Here is a 24,832-nt window from a genome sequence, read left to right on the forward strand (position 1 = left end):
ATTATGAAGTTAGTTGTCCACTCAGCATACTGGATAAATACTGCAGTATTTCTTACAAAATGAATTATAATCTGTAGATTCACTAATTCAATGTTTATTCTTCACTCTTGTCACGAAGCAGCTCATGGCCAGTCACAGACCTCTCATTCATTTTGAAATAGTGTCTGGAAGGAAGGAAGGAAGTATTTCTATCACTAGACAATGGGCAGCCAGTGCCTTCCAGATGGACACACAGGCTCTCTTGTCCATACATTCTCCAGGCCAGCTCTGCCACCTCCAAGTCCTCTGTTCTTTTTCTATGTCACACGGCCTCAGTGTTTGCCAGAGAGGCCTGACCTAGTAATAGGGACAAAGTCTGTTCTACAGTTTGTGACAAGAGTGTATAGTGATAATTGCATTTAACTGGAAACACTTTTGGGTGAAAACATTTCTGTGAAACTGTTTTTATCTAAATTATCAAACATTGTTAAATTTTCATGAAACTTCAAGAATTAGGGAAATTGCCAGATAGCTTCTATAGCTGTGTGGAACAATTTCCTTTTCTCCAAATTCTCTCAAAACTGTGAAAGGCTCAGATTAGTTCTCTGAGCATTCTCTCTCTCTCTCTCTCTCTCTCTCTCTCTCTCTCTCTCTCTCTCACTCTCTCTCTCTCTCACTCTCTCTCTTTGTATACATATATATCTTCACATATAAACATATGTATATGCGAGTGTGAGCGTATACACACACACACACACACACACACACACACACACACACAGAGTAACTTCTCTGTTATAAATATTGAATCTGGCATGGCTAAACAACAGATTTGACCTGAGGATTGATAAAAGTATTATAACTCTCCATGTAGATTGTTCAAGAAGTCAATGTGCTAAATTCTTGTATCACCAGAGTACACATAAAAGATGGAGTTACAGATGCTGCTTCAGCCTTATCTTCCTTGTCTGTAAAATAGCAGTGTAAAAGCACTGAAATACTTGTTCCACCAGTATCACAGCAAGCAGTGAATGCTCAAGTTCTAGGCCTGTGCCTCAGGCTACGGTTTTACCCTCGTCTGTCTAAAAGTGTTTTATTGCACAGATAATAAATAGTGCATTCTCTTCACCAAAACCCAGAATGTTACACATTGAAGATAAGCCTCCTTCAACTACTTTGACTATCCTTATCCTCACCCAACACCTACAAAATATAACAATGATTTCAAGTTTATAGTAGCTTCCTAGATGCCCTTTTCTACATAGAAAGGATAATAAAAGCAATACAGAAAACAGAAAACCACTCTACGTGTTCTAGGCATAGGAGTTAATATAGCTATCTGAGGTTTACACATCCATTAAACCATATGAAGAACTGGGGGAATAAAGGGCAAATGGACCTCTAAATGGTTTTGTCAGTTAGCACATGTAGTTGTATGCAGTCAAGATGGGTTGAGGCAGATTTTACTAAAGTAGCTTGGAATGTTGAAATTGTGGGAGGTTCTTCTGGGTATCGTGCAACACTAATCTGTGCAGGTCTGGAAAGTCCTCTGACATGTTACTGGCTAATTCCAGCATATGAAGATGCACAACCTGGACACCTGTTACATTGTGGGGGTGAACTAGACTCATGATGCCTTTGGCCATGCAAAGCCAGCAAGATCACCTCTCAGTATTCCTGAGTCATCTTTTCTGTCAAGCCTTCCTGCTCTACTCAGCAGATAATGGAAAAATGACACAGAGAAGTCTTTTGAGTCATGGTGACAACAGGGGCTGAGGGGAAAGTTCTGGAACTTTCAGTCTACTGTATAATTTGTATTTCTTGAGTAGCTTACAGTCATCGCTGACTGCATCAAGTAATTAGTGGACTTGTGTGCACATCAGTTAAGGAACTCTTGAATCTTTGCTTCCCAAGTCCAACCACACCATTCTTGTTCCCTTCCTCCTTCCTTTTTTTTCTTCCTTTCTTTCTTGTAGGCATAAATGTTTTGGCAACCTACTTTTAATAATGATTCAACCACATGGGCTCAACCCTCCTCTAGCCCACCACCCACCAGAGGTAGTGGAAGAGAAATATTATTAGGTTGTTGGGGTAGTGGACCAGGTAGCAATAGTTCTTAGGGGGTGAGCTTCATCTTCTTTCTCAGTAGTTCAGTCCCATAGCAAACACCAAATACGACCCAGCAGCTGACAACCAGTCTTCTAGTAAGGCAGACACCACACAGGAACTGGCAGCTACAGTCTTCTCGGCAGGCAGACACCAGGCATGAATAGGCAGCTGTAGTTCAACCCCACCCCCCACCCCCAAAACTCGCCAGGCTCACCAACTGGCCATAGGTGAGGCTACAGAGGCAGCAAGCTGCTGCAGGAACCCATGAACAATTCTTGGGCAAGTTTCTCTCAATGACAGTGTTACCACAGGTTGAGTTCAACAATGCTAAGTCTGAAGAAGCATTACATGTATGTTGTTAGTGAAGAATACTGAGGCAGAGAAAACCAAACAAAAGCTCAGTGCTTGTCTCCCACTGTCTGTGGGGTTGTGTTTATACTCCTTCATCCCGGGTTCTTTCATGTATCTGCTATAGCAAGACATCCTTTCACCTGTGTCTGCTTCAGAAAAACATTCTTTCCTGTGTCTGCTTCAGCAAGACATCTTTTTACTTGTGTGCCCCAGCAAAGCATCATTTGACATAACTGACTTTCCAAAGAAACTAGAAGTTTCCACTTCACTTTTTCCTTTCGGGCTTGAGCAGCGTATGTACTGGTGACACAATTATTATCAGGTTCATATACCACCATTACTGTGGGTATCGACAAAAAGATTGTCAATGCAATAATACCCAAGATGTTTGCAGGCCCATGGGAGCTATGCGTTTGGGTTTTCTTGATTGCCTATAAAATATAAATCAGGCAATTATTTGTCTCACTTCTCCTGGGAATTCCCCCATTTATAATTGTTATTCTGCTGTAATTTATCATGTGTCTCAAGTGAATGGTAAATTATTTAATTACCCTGCTCATAATCTTCTCTTTCATTGTCTAAGTATATCTCTATAGATTTTAAAATTCCTAATTAGTTTAACCTTTACTCTCTAGTATTTGGAGAAAGTTTTTCTGATTTTTTTTTTTGTTTGTTTCTTCATGGCTTTTGATATAATACTTTGGGTTGCCTGTTCTCTCTCCCACACCTCCCAATCCTGGATGAAGTTAACGTTTTGTCTATGACAGTTAGCAGGCAAACCCTTTAGGGTTTTACTCTCCTCAGGATCAAATGAACAAATAAATAAATAAATGAAATGAATAAATTAATTAATTAATGGTAACAACAACAACAAAAAAGAATCTCTGGTGTCCCATACCCAAATAAGAACCTTGGCACATTGTGGAAATTGGTAATGACTAGAGGGAAACTCATGAGGTAATGTTGACCAAAGCTGAATAATGCAAAACCATTCCTGTGTGTGGCACTATTCTTAACAGCAGTGACTGGAGGTACCGCCATTGGAATTGAGAACAGTTCTTGTCACTGCAGGAGATCGTGAAACAAGGACATGTATTCTTATTTATATTTTGTAGTACATAGGAAACTGTATCATATTTTACACTAAAAATATAAACATTGAAAAATGAAAGTGAGGGTGTGAGCTCTCCTTTGCTTTAAGGAGTAGTGTCCAGAAAGTTCTAGAATGGCTCCAGCAATTCTTTAGTAGAGGAATGTTAATAGCAAATCTTTCTTCCTTTCCTCATTTTTTAAAAAAAATTTTATTAGATATTTTATTTATTTACATTTCAACCATTATCCCCTTTCCTAGTTTCCCTTCCACAAACTTCCATCCCATTTCTCCTCCCCCCTGCTTCTATTAGGGTGCTCCCCCCACCCACCTACTCCCACCTCACTGCCCTAGTATTCCCCTACACTGGTGCATCGAGCCTTAATAGGACCAAGGGCCTCTCCTCCCATTGATACCAGATAAGGCCATCCTCTATCCTCTGCTCTTTGGTTGGTGGTTTAGTCCCTGGGAGCTCGGGGGGTGGGGGGGGGTGTCTGTTGGTTGATATTGTTGTTCTTCCTATGGGGTTGCAAACCCCTTCAGCTCCTCCAGTCCTTGCCCCAACTCCTCGTGCTCAGTCCGATGGTTTGCTGTGTGCATCTGCGTCTGTATTAGTCAGGCTCTGGGAGAGCCTCTCAGGAGACAGCTGTATCAGGCTCCTGTCAGCATGCACTTCTTGGCATCAGCAATAGTGTCTGGGTTTGGTGTCTGCATATAGGATGGATCCCTAGATGGGGCAGTCTCTGGATGGCCTTTCCTTCAGTCTCTGCTCCACTCTTTGTCCCATATTTCCTTTAGATAGGAGCAATTCTGGCTTAAAATTTTGGAGATGAGTAGGTGGCCCCATCCCTCAACCAGGGCCCTTGCCTGCCTAACCTCTGGATACTGTCTCAGCAGGTTCTCCTTCCCCTTTGTTGGGTATTTCAGCTAATGTCATCCTTACTGGGTCCTGGGAGCCTCTTGCTTTCCTGGCATCTGGGACTTTCTGGTTGCTACCCCCAGCTCCCCATCCCCCATTGCTACACACCTCTGTTCAATTTCCTGACCCTCTGTATATCACCCCCATCTCCTCCCACACCCGATCCTGACCCCCTTTTTTCCTGTCCCCCTCCTCTCATTCTCCCAAGTCCCTCCCACCCTCTACCTTTCATGACTATTTTGTTCCCCATTCTAGGAAGGACTGGAATATCCACATTTTGGCCTTCTTAACTCTGAGAGACACAGTCTCCATTTTTTTTTAAATTTTATTTTAATAGAACAACCACAATCAAGGTGTTCCTTGGAGAACCCAAGAAAATTTGAGGGCTAATGAATCCCTGGAATCAATGACTAGATCTCTGTTCAGCTGATACTCCCTTTGTATATCCCAAATAGATTATATTGTCTAATCTAGACAGAAAACAGTCCTTGTGCATGGCCGGGTTGTATTAATATTAATGGTTCTGACTAACTTGACCCGACAGTGTATTCCCCTGACATTTTCTGTCTCATCCAAGGCAGCCAGCATAATGGAAAATGAATCTTCACCTAGTCTGCATCTTTAATCCCCTACTGTGGTCTGTGTGTCTGGATAATATTTTAGAATCCTCTACCTCGATGATTCCATTTCCTTAAATAATCACAGCTTTTCAATGGTTATTGGAAATGCTTAAGAAGTCTTCTCTCCCTGTGACGCCCAGTTTCTAAAACGTCCTTTGATTGACACGCAGATGGGTGGTTCTAGTGTCTGGGAATACAGAGATTGGCACGTGAGTTGGTTTTCAGTGATCTCTCTATGAACACAGGGCCATTCTCACCCAGAGGGGTTTAGTCTTACTAACCAGAGCCAAGTGGAGAACGGACCGGCAGGCAGAGCAATCCACTGCTGCTTTTGTTTTGGTTTCTCCAGCATGGAGCTGCCATCCTAAGGGTGTGGCCTTGATCAGCCATGGGTGTCTGTCTGCTGTTGATGGTTTGGATGCCTGTCAGTGCTATGGGGATTCTTGGCTGGGTCTGGCTGGCAGATCTTCGGGATATGTGCTGGTACCCCGGGGTGGCTTCCTGTCTCAGCATTTCCTTTCAAATATGGTTGATCTTGAGGTTGTGGTACCTACTGAAGACAAAGGGTCCCATTCTCTTGAGTTATTCTTTTGTACGACTCTTATCTTTTTCTCCTGCCTTCTCTTGCTCAGTGGTTTCCTGACTTAGGCCAGAGTGCCCTAGTCCTGGATTTTCAGAAACAGAGGGTGCATACTCTGTCTTTCCTATTTGGAAACCTTTCCTTAGGTGAAAAGGGACCAGTGGAACTGGCTTCGTAGTTTTGTGTAGGTCAGAGGCATCGGTCACATGACTTCTCACAGACCACAGTTCAGTTCCTAGGGTGCTTTCTACGCTTTCTCTAAAGCTGAGACGTCTTCATAATGAAGACAAGAAAAAGTAAAACCATGCAAATGAGATCCCTCTGCCTGGTTAGTCTCTGCCATCGGAGCTGCAGTGTTGTGTGTATTCTACAACAGAGATGACAGCGAGTGCGTTATTTTATGCCCCAGTATGGAGAATATAGAAACAAGCAAACAACCAATCAAGAAAAAAAAAATAGACAAAACAACAACAGCAACACCACCACCACCACACACACAAACACATAAACACACACATACACACACAAACACACACACACACAAACACATAAACACACACACACAAACACATAAACACACACACACACACACACACACACACACGCTCTCGAACTCACAAAAGCACCTCAACCCCAAACACCCAAAATCAAAAGCCAGACCTTTCCCAGTTAAGTTGAAAAGTTTCATTTATCAACTATTTCGGTTTCCAGGAAGTGAAAGATGGAAAACAACACGGAATCCAAACCAGAAAAGCAAACCTGAGCTTTGGAGTTGATGACTTTCCCATCAGCAGATTTAAAGTGCAGCCTTCATTCAGTTTTTGAGCAGGAGACTGAGCAGACCAGATGCCTCCTGCAGACTCAGAGGGGGGTTGAAAGGTCTGGGGGAAGGAGGCAGGAGGGGGAATAATGAGGGGGCTTTCCTTGGTCTGCATTAAATCCAAGCATGCTAAATTCATGAGAGAAAAAAAACCCTGCTTGAAGTCTTTGTTTTCAGTCTTTGAATATATACATATAGTTCTCCCTTCTTTCCATCTGGATTTTGTTTAAAAAAAAAAAAAAATCGCAAAAAAGCCTCAGGTCAAGCCAGCTTGAACCGTGGAGCTACCTTCTCCAGGATGACATCATGTCTCCACTGTTTTTCTTTGTAAAGCTGAGTTTCAGATGGTGAAGTCACACCCTTCTCCCTCAGCTTGCTCCGCTTTCAGCTCTCACAAGCCCAACCTGATGGAGTTTCATTGTTTTTATGACTGAACCGCAGCGCCAGACACAGCATTACTAACCTGACACTGGAAAAACACAGTTCAGGATAGGAATTCAAACCTATGATTCTGAACTTTGAAGAGATTTGGGCCCATTTCTTTATCACCAGCAGCCAGTAACTTATTGTTAACTTTCTATGGATAAAGGGTTATATTTTATAAAATGACTGAATGTGCTTAAAAGTATCCCTTAATTTTTAAGGTGAGCGCGCTTGCGTGTGCGCACGCACACACACACAGGTTAGAAAACAGTTTGCATGAATTTACCTTTTGAAATTATGAGATAAACAGTGGAATAGTTTTTAAAAATTGAAAGATGGTAGCAGTGTTCACTAGTAATGAAATGATGCTTGCTCTTTTTACTGGAAATTATAGGATGGTTCCATGATCACTTGGATATATATATAATTCTTTTCAGATCTTATTGCAAAACCAATCACATTGTTACCAAAATTTAGCTTGAAATTTTTAAGAATTGGGGTTGGGGAGGGACGTGGCTTCCTCAGGTTTGGATTTTCTGATGCTCATGTAAAACCTGGGCATGCACCCCCTTGTAATCCCAGGGCTGGGGAGGTGGGGACTGGGGTTAATGGCCTACCAGTCCTGTTGAACTGGTGAGTCCAGGCTGAGAGATCTGTGTCCTCCACAGATGTGAATGATGCAGATAGTCTGCTCCACACAACTTCTGTGTGGGTGGCAGTAGACAGGACCTTCTGAAATTGGGAGCCAAGTACAGCTTCCCTTCCTTACATTGTTTCTATCAGACTTTCTGTTACAACAATAACAAAGTGACTAATGTATCATCTTTGATTCCCAAAGACCTTGTGAAACCCAGCGGCTCCTCTCTTCTTTCCTTTGACTTTTGCTATTCTTCTGGTATGAATTTGTATCTCACCATGTATTTAATTTCATTTTCCTATGTGTACTGGCTACACATGTGCACAGAACCACACTCAGACATACATATTTACACATACTTCAAATAAATAAATTATGGTGTTTTTTTTTTTTTTTTTTTTAATATTGGGTTGCACTACTGCCTTCTTCAAAAATCAAGACCTTGTATTTGTCCGAGCTATTTCTATACTCTACGTCCATTGGTGTGTTTGTCTTTGGTCTGTTTGTGTTTTTTTTATAATACTATATCACATCGCCATACTTTGATACGAAAGTCAGTATTGTAGCAGGGTATTGTAACCCTCCAGGGTATGGTTCTCCAAGTGTCTCTTAGTTATGTTAGACCATTACCCAACTTGTGGATTTCTCCTAATCAAGCCCGCTGAGAGTTTTGAATGGCAGTATGCTGACCCTCCAGAACAATATGGGGAGGACTGAGTAGCTAGCAACATTGGGCCTTCTAATTCATAAATGTGCTAATGTCTCCATCTATTTAGATCTTCTTTCATTTAATTCAGTAATATTTTATAATCTGTGTGTGAGTAGGCACATGTGTGCATGTGTGCATGTAGTGTAGATGTTTGTGTTCACCTGTGCATGTATGAGGAAGCCAAAGGTCAGCATCCTATATATACATGTGTGGAGGCCCAAGACTGATGTTGGATGTCTTCCATAATTGCTCTCTGTGTTAACTTTTGAGACAGGGTCTAGCTCTAAACCTAGAGCTAAGGTGGCTAGGTTGGCTGGCCACTGAACTCTAGGTGTGGTGGTTTGAATATGCTTGGCCCAGGCAGTGGCACTATTAGGAGGTTTGGCCTTGTTGGAGTAAGGGTGGTCTTGTTCAAGGAAATATGTTACTGTGTGTTTGGGGCGTGGGGGTTGGAGACCCTTCTCCCAGCTGCCTGGAAACAGCCTGCTTCTGGCTTCCTTTGGATGAAGATATAGAACTCTCAGCTCCTCCAGCACCATGCCTGCCTGAACACTGCTGTGCTTTCTGCCATGATAACGCACTGGCTGAATCTCTGAACCTGTAAGCCAGCTCCAAATAAATATTGTCCTTTATAAGAGTTGCCTTGGTCATGGTGTCTCTCCACAGCAATGGAAATCCTAATTAAGACACTAGGTATCCCTCTGTATCCACTCTTTAGCACTAGATGTATGTATACCACCATGCTTGTTGGGAATCTTATAACAGCAAAAATTTCACCGGCTGAGCCGTTAGCCCAGCCCCACCATAGTTTCAAATTTTCGTTTAAGTTGTCTTATCTAATTTTAACCCAGGTTTTACAAGTTTTAATGCACTTATGAATTATGCTTTTAAAGATACATTTCTTAGTCACTGCTGTGAGTGCTCAGAAATAATCCTGATTTTTTTTTCTGTTGATCTCTCATACCCAACAGCTTTGTCAAATTGCTATCATTTGAACATACTGTTCTTTTGTTTGTTTTGTTTGTTTGTTTGTTTGTTTGTTTGGAGGGGTATTTCCATATACAGAGCCATGTCCAGAAGAGTGTACCATCTGCTTTACCAATGTGTCTGACATTTTCCCTCCCTTGCTTTATCTCATTAATCAAGGCTGCCGCCCTAATGGTCAGTAGTTGGGGATTGATTTGCTTCAGGTTTAAGTTTGATGAGTTGTAGTACTGTGTGGTAGATCTTCATATCAGGTTGAGAAAATTGCTACCATGCCTAACACCACAAGAATTGGTTATTGTTGTTGTTAATGAAAGAATATTAAATTTTATGAAATCATTTTTTTCATAATGATTTTCTGATAAGATTTTTTTTTTTTTTTAGTTCTTTAAATGTGACGAATTCACATTGATTTTAAAATGTGAAGCCAACTTCACATTTCTTGGGTAATTCTTGGCCATGATATACTATCCTTTACATGTAGTGCTAGATATTCAATATAAAACATTTTCCTCAGAAGTTTTACATCTCTGTGTTGGTGATAGATATTATTGGACTATGATTTTCTTTTAATGACTTATATTTTGGTGTCAGGGTTATGAGCCTAAAAGAACAAGTAGCAGTGTTCACCTTTGTTCTGTCTTCTGAAAGAGTTGGTGCAGGGCTGATGTTATTTCTCTTTTTGCCTCCTCCTCCTCCTCCCCTTCTTTCTCTGACAGGATCTCTCTATGGTGCCCCATAGGCTGGGCTCAAACTCGTGATCTTCCTGCTCTAGTGTCTGGATCCTAGAATAACAGGCATGCGTGGCTCTGCTTGACTGTGTCAGTTTTTGTTAAATGTCTGGTAGAGATTTCCTTTGTGTGTCTTATTTGGTGACTGTCAACTACAAATACTATCTTAACATTCTTCTGCTCAGTTTTTTTTGAGTTAGTTTTTTCCCTCTGTGTTTGAATTTCTTTTTCTGCCAATCTGTCTTTGAATTCCTTCGCTATCTGAGTAAACCAGACACTGAATATCTAAAATATAATAGAGGTGCTGGAGAGATGGCTCAGTGCTTAAGAGCACTGGCTGTTCTTCCAGATTAGATTTGATTCCTAGTGTCCATATTGCTCGCAACCATATGTAATTCCAGTTCCAGGAGATCCAACACCCTCTTCTGGTCTCTGGAGGCACTGTATGCACATGTGGTACACAGATATTATGTGAAGACAAAACACTAATACACAGAAAGTAAAAATAACAAAGTGTAAAAATATAAAAGTTAAGTTATTTATTTTAATTTACTATATATATTTATGTTATAGTATGACACACACACACACACACACACACACACACACACACACTTTGGGGAGTGGCTAACCAAGCTAGTTAACATGTGCATCAGTTCATATGTTTGGAAGCCTGTTCTACTGAGGTGAGTGTGTCTATCTTTCTGTGAAAATCCCCCATCTTTCACCCATGGGTTTCTTTCATCCTACCTTTTACAAAACATCTCTAGTGGCAATCGTGCACTGTTTTGGTCATTTGAAGCTTTCCTTCTGTTGGTGTTTTCCTTTGAACAATAGTCATGGTTTCCTTTTTCTTTCCAGGAATTGTAAGATTTTTTACTCCATTTGAGAGTAGCAGACCCTTAAGCCAAGGATCATATTCTTTTTTCTTATCAGCCCTCTCGAGTCCAGTAGAGAACCGTTTGCTTTGATCCAATAAATTCTCCAGGGTTTGGGTTGATTTGTAGCTTAAGCTGGTTTAGGTTACATTTGTTTCATGTGTTTTTAAGGGTGCAGCATATCTTGGTATGGAACAGGGCCTTGCTTCCAGTGGATTTTGGGTTCTCTGTTTGCATTCTAATCTTGTCCCTGACTTCCCAGACCTGTCTGTCAAACATGGATGGTCTAGGAAGTACCACGGCTGCCTTTCTGGGTCCTAAGATTCAATTTCATTGGACTAACTCATGTGACTGCTAAAATTAACCTTGTTCTCCAGCCACCAGAAGGTTCTTTCAGGGGGACCCCAGTCTGTGTTCTGGTTATTCAGGAAGGGCTTGCTTTCACCTGCAGTCTTTTCCTGTGTCTACACACCTCTTACATATGCTTTAACATATGGATTTTCAGTGAATTCTGTTTACAAATTCTGTATCTGAGTCTGAAGTAAAACTACAATAAAACGGTGAAAAAAACATTTGTGAAGAATCACAAAGTGACATGTTTTTAATCAGTTTTAGTACAGTTTTGCACTGGGGTATTTGCATATGAGAAGCAATGCATTTTAATAGCATAGTGCAGAAAGTTAGGAAGCAAAGGCTTAGTTTGTAATAAAGATGGTTTCTTTGAAATTCTGTGGGGAATTTTTTTTTAATGTAATATAAGAGCAGTAAATTGTCCATTTTTGAAGAAGGGGTGGGGAGTAATTTCTTTCCTTACCCATGGCCTCAAAAACAGACAGCAACGTCCTCAAGAAAAAATAATTTAAAAAATACAGGAGAGCAGATTTCTAAACAGAACAATAAGGAAAAAGTAAATGAAATATAACAAGTCCTTTATCCTCAAAATTATTACAAATAAACTCAAGTATCTCCAAAGGGGATTAATGTATTTACAAAATAGATGACCTACAGGTGTCAGCACTCTGTGAAATGTTTAGTACAGTCTACCACCATGTGACTAGTGTGTGTGTGTGTGTGTGTGTGCGCGCATGCGCGTGCTGTAAGCGATTGAATGTATGGATGGCCTCACACAGGCTAGGCTAGCATGAAGCTACACTCCAGGCCAGAATTTTAAATGTCCACCTTCATTCTCCACTGACTCATAGGTTTCTGCTGAGAAGTTTGCTGACAGTCTCATGAAAAGTCTCCTGCAGGGAACTTGTTTTTATTGACACTTTAACTTTTTTTCTTTTTGACTTTGGCTATTGACAGTGAAGTTATGATGTGTCTGGGTGAAGATGTTTATAAATTGAAGGACTTCTGAACTTCATGGTGCTGAATGTTCACATCTCTCCCAAGGTTTGTGAATTGTTTTTTTTTTTTTTTTTTTTTTTTTTTTTTGTCTTTATTTCTTTACATTTTCTAACTCATCTTTTAATGCATACATTTCTTAGCTTAATGATAGCATTATCATCCTTTAATTTTTTCCTTTTATTGAAAATAGATTTCTTTCACATAATGTATCCTGATTGTGTTCCTCTCCCCTTGTCTTCCTGGTTCCTTCCTACCTTCTCTCCCATCCAGACCCACTTCATTTGTGTCTTTCATTAGAAAACACATAGTCTTCTAAGGGATAATAAATAATACCATAAAATAAAATAAAATATAATAAGCTAAAAAAAAAGCTAACACATCAGAACAAAAGAAAATAAACAGAAACAAGGACAAGAGGCTGGGGGAAAGCATGAGAAACAAATATAAAAGCAGAGATGCACTCACTTATACACTCAGGAATCCTATAAAAACTAACCTGAAAGCCATAAAATATCCCCATATCCCCAAAAGACCTGTAGGGTAAAAAGAGAGAAAAAATAAAGTAAAAAAGATAAAAACAAACAAAGCAAAACCTCTGAAGTGCCATTATAAGACAATGAACTCCCAAAGATGCTGTTGTTTTGTTTTGTGTTGCCATCTGCAGGTGAGCAGCCTACCCTTGAGGGTACTTTGTTTTGTGTTGCCATCTGCAGGTAGCAGCCTACCCTTGAGGGTACTTTGTTTCCCCAGTGAGACTCCCTGGGAGGAAACTAATTTTTCATGTATAAGTGGTTATTAGTTGGAAACATCGTCTGGGTTAGAGATGGGGCATGCGTCCTTCTGCTTCTGCTTCTGCTTGTAGCTCTAGGACTCCACCTCACATTCCTTGTAACTCCGTTTCATTGTCTTTTCTTCTGTGTCCTGTCTGGATTCTGGCCACAGGCCGGTCTTCATGCTCACAGATTGCTCTCTTCTGCTCAGTTTGCTCTGATGTTGAAGCTCTCTCTTGGGTTTAGTCATCAGGTTTTCCATTCCAGGATCTGTACTCAGTTCCTTTTCTCATGTTGTAAGGATCGCCACGTCTCTTTTGAATTTCTGGCTTCATCCATGTCGTATTTTCCAGACCTTGTTTCGACTTCTAACTCTTTTTCTTTGTATCTCTCCAAATACAATTATTTTTATTTTTTAAAGAAATGGGGTGTGTCATTTACTGCAGAATTAGTCTGCTCCTTTGGCTGTGTGATGTTGCCCCACTGTTTTGTGTTCTGTGCTTCTGCATAAATGCCTGTGTATCTGATAGTGCAGTCGAGCCTTCCTGGCTTTGGCGTGTTCAGGGTTTGGGTAGCTTGTGGTGACTTTGCTTGCAGGGAGCATCCTGTGGCACAATCTCCAGGAAACTCAGTCAGCTGAGGTCAGCATCTATGAAGACGGTGGGGACCTCAGTAGACAATGGCTACAAGCTGCTGAGATCTGTCTGACCACCCTTTGCCACTCAGTGAAGTCTGGCTGTCTGTGAACTACCCCTGATTACAGGGCAGGGTAGAGCTAAGGTCTCCTCCTCATCCACCTCTGTGTGGTCATTCTCCGACTCTTGTGCTGCGTGTCTTCTCCTGTGCCTCATTCTAGAACTTTCCTTGAGCTATTCAGTTGGCACATAATTATTTGCTTTTGTGAGAAGGAATATTGTCACATCCTCTTATATCATCTTGACCTTATATAATAATTGTAAGATGAATTTAAAAAATTGCCAAAGAATGAATGGCCTGAAATAGTGAGATATTTGAGAATCTTTAATAATGGAGTCAACTTCACTAGCTTATTTCTTCCAATTTTGACTTTTTTTTTTTAATAACTAGATCTTGCTGGACTCAATAGACTGACGGTCTGGGTATGAACTCTAAGCAACCCACCCCCTGGAACTTGCTGGAGGCTGACCAAGGATACTCAGTACTCAGCATTTTCTTGTCTGCTTCTCTGATGTCTTACTCTATGTTGTATTCTTCTATTTGGTGGATCCTTCTGAAAATCTAGAAACACTGGTAAAGCATCTGGAGTTTTACTGCGGCTGGTGTCCACCACAGCATCCACAAGGACAAACTCCCAAGTTCCCCAACCTTGCAATGCCTGAGTGACACTACTTTCCTAAAGCGTCCCCTCCCCACCCCCAAGCCACATGTGTGCTAGGCTGCAGACACCCAATTCCTCCCTCTCCTAGATCTCACTTTGCATATGAATAATAATTCATGCCTCTGCTTCTTTGGATAGCTCCATTGTCTCTTTCCTATGAATTCTGAAGTGCAAGTTGAGGAGCCATGAAGTTAGACTTGATTATTCCAATTTTATCCTGTCATAGATTAACCCTTAGGGACCAGTCTTACCAAGCAATTTTCAACTGAGTTATTTTCCCCCTCCACACACATAGTGAATGCCGTGAATGCCAACAAATAGACACTTAGCTTCTTCTTGGCCCACTTTTTTTTTTTTTTTTTTTTTTTTTTTTAGTTTTTCGAGACAGGGTTTCTCTGTGTAGTCCTGGCTGTCCTGGAACTCTTTGTAGACCAGGCTGGCCTCGAACTCAGAAATCCGCCTGCCTCTGCCTCCCAAGTGCTTCTCTCCTATACAGGGGTGGGCCAGTCCCCTTTAGCATCAAAGGCAACTAACAGCGTATATCCAGGGGAAGGGCAAGCTGGGAATAAAGCGTGCTGCTCCATGCTCCACCTCCTGAATCTCTCACTTTGAGCAGAGCTGGCTGTCTCTCTGCTCAACTGTACTTTGGATGTATCCTTGGCCTCAGCCAAGCCGTGGTGCTCATGGCTCTCTTTTTCTTTCTCCCTGTGGTAAATAAGTTGATGTCTTTCCTTACATCCCAAGGACATGGTGGAGCCCAGCTGACTGACTAAACTGAAACAGGCTAAGAAACCTCCAAATAGGCATAAGGAAAGTCTTAAGATGCTGACCCATGAGTCTGCCACAGAGGTAAACACTTCAGAAAGACAGAGAACTGACCTTCTGACTTCCGCCCCTCAGGGAATATTAGTTTTACCAAATGATGGCAGCCAGGCTGGGAAGTTCAGCTAGGTTATTCATTCAATGTGACGGCGCCTCCTCCGCACACTGGACCAACCCTGTACTCACCACTTTTCCAAACTCAGTGAGGTCTTGAGTACTTTAAAAAACAAAACACCCAAATCCTATCAAAGAATAAGATGAATAGGCATTAAGAAATACTAGATTAAAAAAAATATCCCCAGTTACCTTTGTTTCTCTCTCTCCAAAAAGAAAACTTGAAACACGTTCAAGATGGTCATCACCGTTAAAAATTGGAAATGCCCATTGTAGCCTTTAAAACATGTTAAATTATTTCACTGATACTCAGTTACACACACACACACACACACACACACACACACACACACACACACACACACACACACACAGTAGTTCCAACTGCTTGTGTGGTGGAGGGAAAAATAAATTCCAAATTAAAAAAAGAGCCTGGTGATTGTAGCTCTCTCCTGTTAGAAGACTGATTACTCAGTGGGAAGTGGACAGTCACAAATCGTCTGCTTTTGGAAGTAACTGATAATAGAGTTTTAATACCCTAAGAAAAATAAAAGCTTCGTCCTCAGCAAGGGACTCAAACCCTCCATTGCTTGAGTTAAGTAGCGAGGCCTGTGGTGCAGTAATTACCCCGTGGGGGCCTGGGGAAAGGAAAGTGCATTCCAGACACCTAATCATTTACAATTGAGTCTAATGAGCTAGTAATTTACAGCTTGGGGGTGGAAGTAAGGAAAGGTCCCTGCCAGGAACTGGGCAACCTCTTTAAAAATCCTGGGGTTTAATGAAGGCATGGGAGGGTGGATTCATACAGCTGAACTTGTGTAATTCCATCTGCTCGGACAAGAAGTAAATGACAGGGCACTTGGGACCTACATCTGGAAACAACATGTTTCCAAGGATTTTATAAATCCTGCAGTAAAAGGTGATAAAAAAAAAAAAAAAAAAAAAAGAAGGGAGGAAAAAAAAAGAGGTAAAAGGCCTAATTATGGGGGGATGGGAAGTTTCCACAAAGGGCCATTGCAGGCTCTTTTTAACTCGAAGAAATAACATTTTCTCATGTCAAGGTCAGACATTGATTATAATTGCTAAAGCATGCTTGCCAGGCTTCAACGAAAGCAGCAGGTACTGAATCCTCCTTTCTGGACCGGAGTCAGGTGAAGAGCACAGAAGAGTCAGCATGCACCGGATGCACCCCAATGCCTCCCCCGCCCCTTTTTCATGTTTTTAGTTTGTAATATATAGGGATCTGTTCACTATTTCTTTTTAGCTACAACTAGCACGTGACGGAGTTAGCTCTAAACAGATAAAGGAATGAATGGGTGGCGTAGGCGAAAACTATTTGCTGGACTATCTTATCCTTATGCTATTGCTGATGACTGGTGTGTGTGTGTGGGGGGTGTACATGTGTAATCAGGACTAATTTCTCTTCACTTAGCAGGAGTGTTCTTTCAATGTTCTTTCAATGTTCTTTGTATTTACTTCGACAGTGATGGGGTTTGAACTCAGGGCCATGGTGTATTCTAGGGAAGTTGTCCTCCAAGGAGCTCCATCTTATCCGTGTTCCTCATATCTTTTGTGTTATTCTATTCCATGTCCCCCGGCACATGCTCCACACTTTCCAAATCCTGAAAAAACATTTTTTCTCTTTCACTGTGTTTCTTCATTCTTTCCTTTGCTAGTGTCTCTGGGAGTTGGTGGGAAATGAGTTTAGGGCAAATAGGAGATAGGGGGGAGGTAGCATTTTTTTTTGTCTTAGAGGAGTCTAAGTTCAAGCAAGAGTTCATTACTCTCTCCTCCCCTTATCCTAGCATTTCAGAAGGGAAGACTGCACGTGGTGCTTGCAAGGGCAATTAGATTGATCCAAAACAAGTTGTATTACTTCTGATCACAGTCTTATTCCTAATTAAAGGGCCAGAAAACAGTGTTTAGCATTTCCAGTGTGCTATGTGGTTTATGTATATTATTGTAGATAATAGGATCTCACTACCAGCTCTGAATGGCCTGGAATTCACCATATAGACCAGGCTGGCCTTGAACACACAGAGGCAGCCTCTGCCTGCCAAGTGATCCGGTTGAAGCCTGCAGCACCGCACCCAGCTCTCTCATCTGATTCTCGTAGGAGGCCAGTGAAACAAGCTTTGCCGTCATCTCACTTTTCAGATGAGAAATTTTTGGTTCGTGGAAATTAGCAGGGCAAGGTCTGTAGGAAAGTAAAAGGAGAATTCAACCTCAAGTCTTAACTCCAGAACTCAGGTTTAATTCCTCTGGCGTATTAACAGAGTTTCATACGGTTGAGTGTCATATTTAGGAACTTGGGAAACACTTGTCCAGGAGGCAGAGTGATAATCCTGGTGACAGCTGGGAGACACTTCTTTCCCTCCAAACATAAAATTCAATCCTTAAGTCTTTCACATGATCACTGGGCAACTGAATACAGAAGGTATTTTTTTTCTTGTGTAATACTCTCTGCCATAGAGCTCAGAATCTGTCTCAAAGCTAAAGTGTAATTGGTTTTCGAGTGTTTTATTTTCCTGTTTTTCTAGAGAAAAGCTGTTTTCCATGTCTTAACTTTGACCATACCCCTTTGATTAAAAATAACAAACAAAGTCTTTGTTACATTTCTCAAGATCTAGAGTGTGCTTTTTGAAAGCCTGGGCAAAGACCTCTTTACTGCAATAATAATTATTCTCTGGAAGGCTGTGTGCGCTGACCCATAATCAGAAACATGTGATAAGGTACTCCATTCTGGTTTCAGTGCACATGAACCGGGGAGGACTTTCAAGTTAAATAAATCCTTGCATGTGTGACGAAAACAAGCTCCAAGACACTGTGAGTGTTACCAGCAGTGGAATCTGAGACCAGAGGGCTAGTGAGCAAGAAACAACTAGAAAAATCTTCATAGTAAGCCTGTACTTCGCCTTCTTCTTGATTTGTAGAGAGCCTGACTGTTGGAATTTCCCTTGGTGCTACTAGCTTGCTTCCATTCTTAAGATTATAAAGATAAGCTTAGAAAACCAATCTGGTAGTTGAAGAACTATATATCTCATCCAGCTCTCTCATCTGATTCTCGTAGGAGGCCAGTGAAACAAGCTTTGCCGTCATCTCACTTTTCAGATGAGAAATTTGTGTTTGTGTGTGTGTGTGTGTATGTGTGTATACATGTGTGTGTGTGTATGTATGGGTTTGTGTGGCTATGTGTTATATGTGTGTCTATGTATGGGTATATGTGGTTATGTGTGTATGTGTGTGTGTACATGTGTATGTGTATGTATGGGTGTGTGATTATGTGCATATGAATGTATGTGTGTGTGGTTGTGTACGTGTATGAGTGTGTGTATGTGTCTTTGTGTGTATGTGTGTGCATATATGTCTGTGCATGCGTGTGTTGTGTGTGTGCATGTGTGTTTGTGTATATATTGTATAAGTATGTATGTGAGTGTGTATGAGTGTGCATATATGTGTATGCATGTGTGTATGTGTGACTGTGTATATGTGTGTATATGAATGAGCATGTGTGATTATGTGTATGTGTATATGAATGGGCATGTGTGATTAAGTGTGTATGTGTATATGTGTGTGTGAATGGGTATGTGTGGTTATGTGTGTATAGGTATGTGTGTATGAGTGTATATATGTGCATGTGTGTGTAAATATACGTGTGTGTATTTGTGTGCGTGTGTGTATTCATGCATACATGTATATGTGTGTGTGTAGGTGTGTGTGTGTGAGAGAGAGATTTGTGTATGTGGATACAAGTACATGTGTATATAAGTATGTGGAGATCAGAGGTTGATGTCTGGTGTTTCAATTATTCCTCTCCCCACTCGCTTCCCATCTCCTTCCACTCCCTCTCCCTTCTCTTTCTCTTTGAACAGGGTCTCTCACTGAATGTAGAGTTCACCAGTTTGACTACACTAGCCGACAGTGAGCCTCAGAGATCCCCTATCCCCCTTTCCAAGGTCTGAGATTACAGGGTTGTGCCTGCCACTGAGCCCAACTTTTTATGTGGGTTCTAGGGATCTGAATTCATATTCTTATGCATGACTAACTCCATGGTCCCTTTGTTTATTTCTTTAGAAGATCACGGAAATAAAAATTAAACTATTTTTAATTCTTTGGATCAGTGAGATCCAAAGAATTAAATTGTACTGATATCAGATATTCCAAGGTAAGAGAGATGTGATACATATTGACTCTCAAATATCTTCCATATGAGTTGAGTGCATAATCATCATAAAAATACATAAACACAAAAACATGAGCATCAAGTTCATTTACTGTTGCTCTTTTTTAATCCTCTAGAGAATTACATTACCATCCCATTTATCTGACATGATTAGGGACTGAACTTTTCCACCACATAAATCCCCCCTCAGAAGTTTTATCCCCTCAAATGCCAATTTTTAATATTTGCAACTAGAAAGATATGGATGCCTTTCTAAAGCACAAGAATTGATGATCTGTCTTCTCCGGAAGAGAGGCTGAATGTAACTTAATCTTACCCTGTGACATCAGATTGTTGCTCCAAATTATTGTCCTCCTAGGCTACTATGCCTTCTGCTGTGTTATAGGATTGCTGCTGGGGTCTAGAGGCTGTGGAGACAGGAAGGGCTGTGCTTTGTAAAGATGGTTGGTGCTGATTGGGCCATTTAAGCTAAAACACTCTCTCTCTCTCTCTCTCTCTCTCTCTCTCTCTCTCTCTCTCTCTCTCTCTCTCTCTCTGTGTGTGTGTGTTTGGGGTGAGAGCAGGCCCCCTTTCAGCTTCTGTAGCTCTTAATCAGTAGCTCCGAAAGAATCTGCTGAACCCCTTACGTGGAAGCTGGAGCTCTCACATCGCACCAGCCATGTCCAGGGTGTGGCTGTTCTGTTTGTTGTGCTGGATTGTGGGGTAGACACCCAGGACTGCCTCATTACTCACTTTTGAGTGAGCAGAAGCAATTTCCATAATGTATTGCTGCTTCTGAAGGATTTCACATCTTTGCATCGCTCAGTTCATTTTTTGTGGCAGACCCTGTTTAACTCATGAGACTTCCAACTATTTCAGTCATCCCTATCAGAGATCCAGGTTGTAGAATGAACTCAGGGGGCCTGGAATTTAAAAAATTAAGTAGACCTGGGTTTGAGGATCTGGTTTCCAGTATGACAATTAGCCATAGGTATAGTGATTTATTTTTCTCAACCGCCCATTAAACAAAAGTTACTAAGTACCTGTTATTTGCCAGGACATTTTCTGGGCCCTTGGGACCCAGTGTTTGGAGTGTAATCCCTAGTTGGGATTATGGTAAAGGAGTGAGTAAACACATGTGTGCTAAAAGATGCTAGAGCAAGCAGTGTGTTGGATTCAATGTGTGCGACAGGTAGACTGGGGGAATTAGGAATACTGTCATTGGAGTGGCTGGCAGGAAAGACTGCAGGGACTGCGCACACGCAGTATGGGAAGAGTGGAACCAGAGATGCCTAAATAGGCAACCTTCTATCATTTTGCACTAAAGGAAGACAGAAATGTGCTATGGTAGCTTAGAGTGAGTGGGGGATGCAGAGACTGAGTGAGGGTTGTTTCTGAAGAGCCTCTGGTGCTCTTTCTACAGAAACTGAGGGTGCAGGAGAAAGAGGGAGTAATTGAAGCAGCACTGTTGCTGAGATGAAGAGAGAGAAGACATTTACAACTAAGTCAGAAGGCCCAGACAGAGGAGGGATGGGAAAGAACCAGGACAGGAGTACAGAAAGTCGGTAGATTTGGTGGTTAAGGTACAAGCTGGCTGATTCTGTTTCCTCAGTGAAAACAGACAGAAGGTCTTCTCCTAAGACTTAGGGACGATGGACAGATGCTTGAAGAAGGTGAAAAAGATTCAAGCCAGACATTTTAGAGAGATGAAGAGTGAAGAAGCTACAGACAGATGGGTGAACTGCATACAGCTGCTGGGTCCCTTTGAGACTAGTGACTATGGCCTGTGGGTGTAGCTCGGTGGGTCAGAGCTTGTTTAGCATGTGCAGAGTCCAGGACACACTGTGCTCATATACTTGCAAGCCTAGCACCCACTTGGCAGGTAGATGCAGGAGGTGCAGAAGTTCAAGGCCAGCCTGCCTCAAAAGTAAGTAAAATTATTAAGATATAAAAAGGTGATCATAACTGGAAGACGGGAGTTTTTAAATTTTTTTTGTTTTGCTTTTATTGTAGAAAATGCCTCTCATTTTTCTACTCATCGAAAAACATGATTATGACATTGTCCTTACCCCTTCACTTATTTATGTTTAATTTTTAAATTATCGAATACCTTCATTCATTGCCTCTTTAAAGCACTTTCCCCCCCTTTCTTCTTCACTCTGTGTGTCTAGAGATTGGTGGATAGTAATGTTTAAAATTCATTTTGGAGATTCCATTTATTTACCAAACATTTTTTTCCTGGCCTGTCTAACTGATGAAGAATATTTCTTGGCAACACTAACAAATTTTAAAAAAGAGAGATTTATTTTCAAACAACTGCTTCCCTTCCAGATAATAGCAAATTACATAAAACATTTCTAGGTCAACCAAGGCAACTGAGAAATTTTGATTTTGACCACGGCTGAGACAATTTGCTGTGGAGAAGGCTGCAGGCACACAGAGGCCCCCTAAGCCAGCTGGGGGCTGTAATTGATTTCATATGTGTTCTGAGTAAGGCTGAAGATAAATGTCCCAGAGGTAGATTGGTGGGGAGCGCCTTAGCTGTTTCTAATAAAACATTTTCTTAAAATTCCAAGGCTTTTCCCCCTATAGATGCACATAATTAAAGGATTTGAATGAGATGTATTCATGTTCGTTAATGACTTTCTACCTCTCTCTAATTATGAAAGAAACACATAGCCTTACTAAAAGAACTTTGAAAAGTACAGATGTAGCACAGAGCTCACCAACCACTGGATATTCATGTACACACAGCTCTCTAGTTGAGATGAGATAGGTTTGTAAATTCACTGTGAAGTGTTTCCGTGAGTTTTTATTCATGTTTCCAGCTTTCAAAGTATACATTCAATAGTCTTCTAACATTATATAGCACCCCACCCCCAGTCTTCCATGCTGTCTCTAGATTCCTAGAGGTAAGGCTGTTGGGGCCACTACAGGGCTTGGGCAGTCGGGAATTGTGAGGCTGGTCACAGAGCTGGTTGGCACCACACTCCACTGTACCTTTTAAATGGCAGCTCCACACGAAACTCATTTTAATCTATGCTTTTGCATCAGATGATTTTCCTTAAGGAGGGTCACACTATGTGCAGCTCAGGCTGGCCTTGAACTTGCTGCTTAGTCCAAGTTGGCCTTGAAGTTGTTATTCTCCCTGAATAAAACTCACGGGAAAGTGTTCTCATGCATATATAAATTTGAAGTCACCCATAATGGCTATTAAACCATATTGAATTTCTTGTCCGTTTTTCATTTCTATAGCTGACAGAAAGCTACGGGCAGCTTTGCACACACAGAGCTGGACCGTGATCTATAATGCTTTGACTTAGAGGTTTTCAGTTTAATTTCAGTGATGTGAAAGTAGTATGCACTCGTTAGGAGCATGTTTCATCCTTTCACGTTCAGTTCTGCTTGTTTTGTGGATAGTGTTGTGTGGTGCCGAATACTCTCCCGTGGCTGAACAGTCATAGTGAGTCTTAGCTCCTATTTGAATGTCATGTTTATGAGGGTAACTGTCAGTACTGTGTTGTCAGTGTGTGTGTGTGTGTGTAGTGTATGTGTGTGTGTGTGTGCAAGTTTGCTTGTGTGAGTGTGTATAGAAACCAGAGACTGACATCTGTGTCTGTCTCTATTGCTCTTCACCTTATATTTTAAGACAGTCTCTCATTGAACCTAGAGACCACCATTTTGGCTGGACTACTTGGCCTACCAGTCTGCAGGATTCATTTGTCTCTGCTCCCTGCCCCAATCCAGGGCTGTGGTTATAGATGTGTGCCAACATTCACGTCTGGTTTTTACGTGAGTGTAGAGGAACTGAACTCACGACCTCATGCTTTCACGGTAAATACTTTACTCCCTGAACCTTCTCTCCAGTCTCGTTTTATTTATTTATATATTTGGGATATTATATTTTATGGTTGTATTTTCATAGTTGATAAGTGTGCATCTGCATAATATGACTATTTGTGTGATAAATTCATTTTTGACTTCCAGCATTTTCAAGTTATAATGAGCTTATCAGAACAGAACTATACCATAACAAGGAACATTTGTGTGTGAGTCTCTCTGTGTGTAATTATGTACATACTGGAGGACTTACATAGCTATGGAATTCCTGGGCCAAGAAATTGATACTATTAAATTATGCTACAGAAGCATAATTTAATACATACAGATGGAAGGTTAGTTCTGCAGTATAAATTCCTAACAGCAGTGTGGGAATGGACATGCTTTCAGAGCACAGATGGCGTTTCTTGCTTGTTTTCTGTACAATGGTAGAAAAGTATCATGCTGCAGCTGTCTTAATAGGCCCTATCTATCTGTCATGAGAAGCTAGTTTCTAACCACGTGCTTACCAGAGCTCCTTTCTTACACAGGTTCTCTGTTTCCTTGAGTATTCTTCCTCATGTCTGCTTCCCTGCATCCACTTCCTGCTTCTTTGGGGTTACCTCTATTGGAGAGCTTGTCAGGTGGACCCTCAGATACACAGATGTGCTTTGTATATGGAGAAAAATGGCCTTGGGCTTCATTGATGAATATTATTATAGCATATAGTTAAGGTTATGACTTTATAATACCATGTAACATGTTTCATGGAGTCTAATTTATCTAATTTCTTGACTCCTTCTTTGGTCTTTAAACTTGGAAAACAAAAGACAAAAAAACCTTCCTATGTTCCTAAACATCAACCTATCTGGTCAACAATTTGCCTGAAAAAAAAAATGTGGTTTTATGTTGCAATCATGCAGGTGTATAAATTGTATGTTGCCTAATTTATTTGAAGGATTTCTCTTTTGTTTCATGCTTTGTTTCTGCCTCACCAAAGTCTATGTCACTTCTCCTTTCTCCTTCCCTTCCCGTTTCCCTCCTAGACTAGAACTTTTGGGGCCATGCTGCATATAATTGACTATGGTTATTCTTACCGTGTTTCTGTCTTTACAGAAAATACCTCAATTTCTTGCCCTTCAGGGTGATTTTCTAAGCTTTCAGTAGGTCCAAGCTTGTTAAGGAAGTTCACCCTTATTTTTGTTTGCTAAGACTCCTTTAAGATCATGAATCCTTTCTGAATAATAGAAAACCCCAATTCTTCCACCTTTGAGATGTTTCTTTCTTTCCTTTTTTATTTTGTTAAACATGAATTGTGTTTTCTGATGTGAACCCATTTAAACACAGATTCAATATATTATTTATTTGACATATTGACAGATTTAATTCTTGTAATATTTTATTCAAGTACTTTATGCTTTGAAATAAGACTGATTTATTCTCCTCCTTGGAGTGGTTTAGTGAATCAAGGCTAAATAAGCAGCTTAAATGAATTGATGCACATTCCTTATTTCCCTGTTTTTTGAAAAGTAAGATTTGGTATGTTTAGTCTGCAAACCCAGCTGGCTCTGGGTCTGCATGTGTTTGCATGTGTGTATCATAATAACT

This window comes from Arvicanthis niloticus, chromosome 5 (assembly GCF_011762505.2).
Source record: "Arvicanthis niloticus isolate mArvNil1 chromosome 5, mArvNil1.pat.X, whole genome shotgun sequence".
Taxonomy (NCBI): Eukaryota; Metazoa; Chordata; class Mammalia; order Rodentia; family Muridae; genus Arvicanthis; species Arvicanthis niloticus.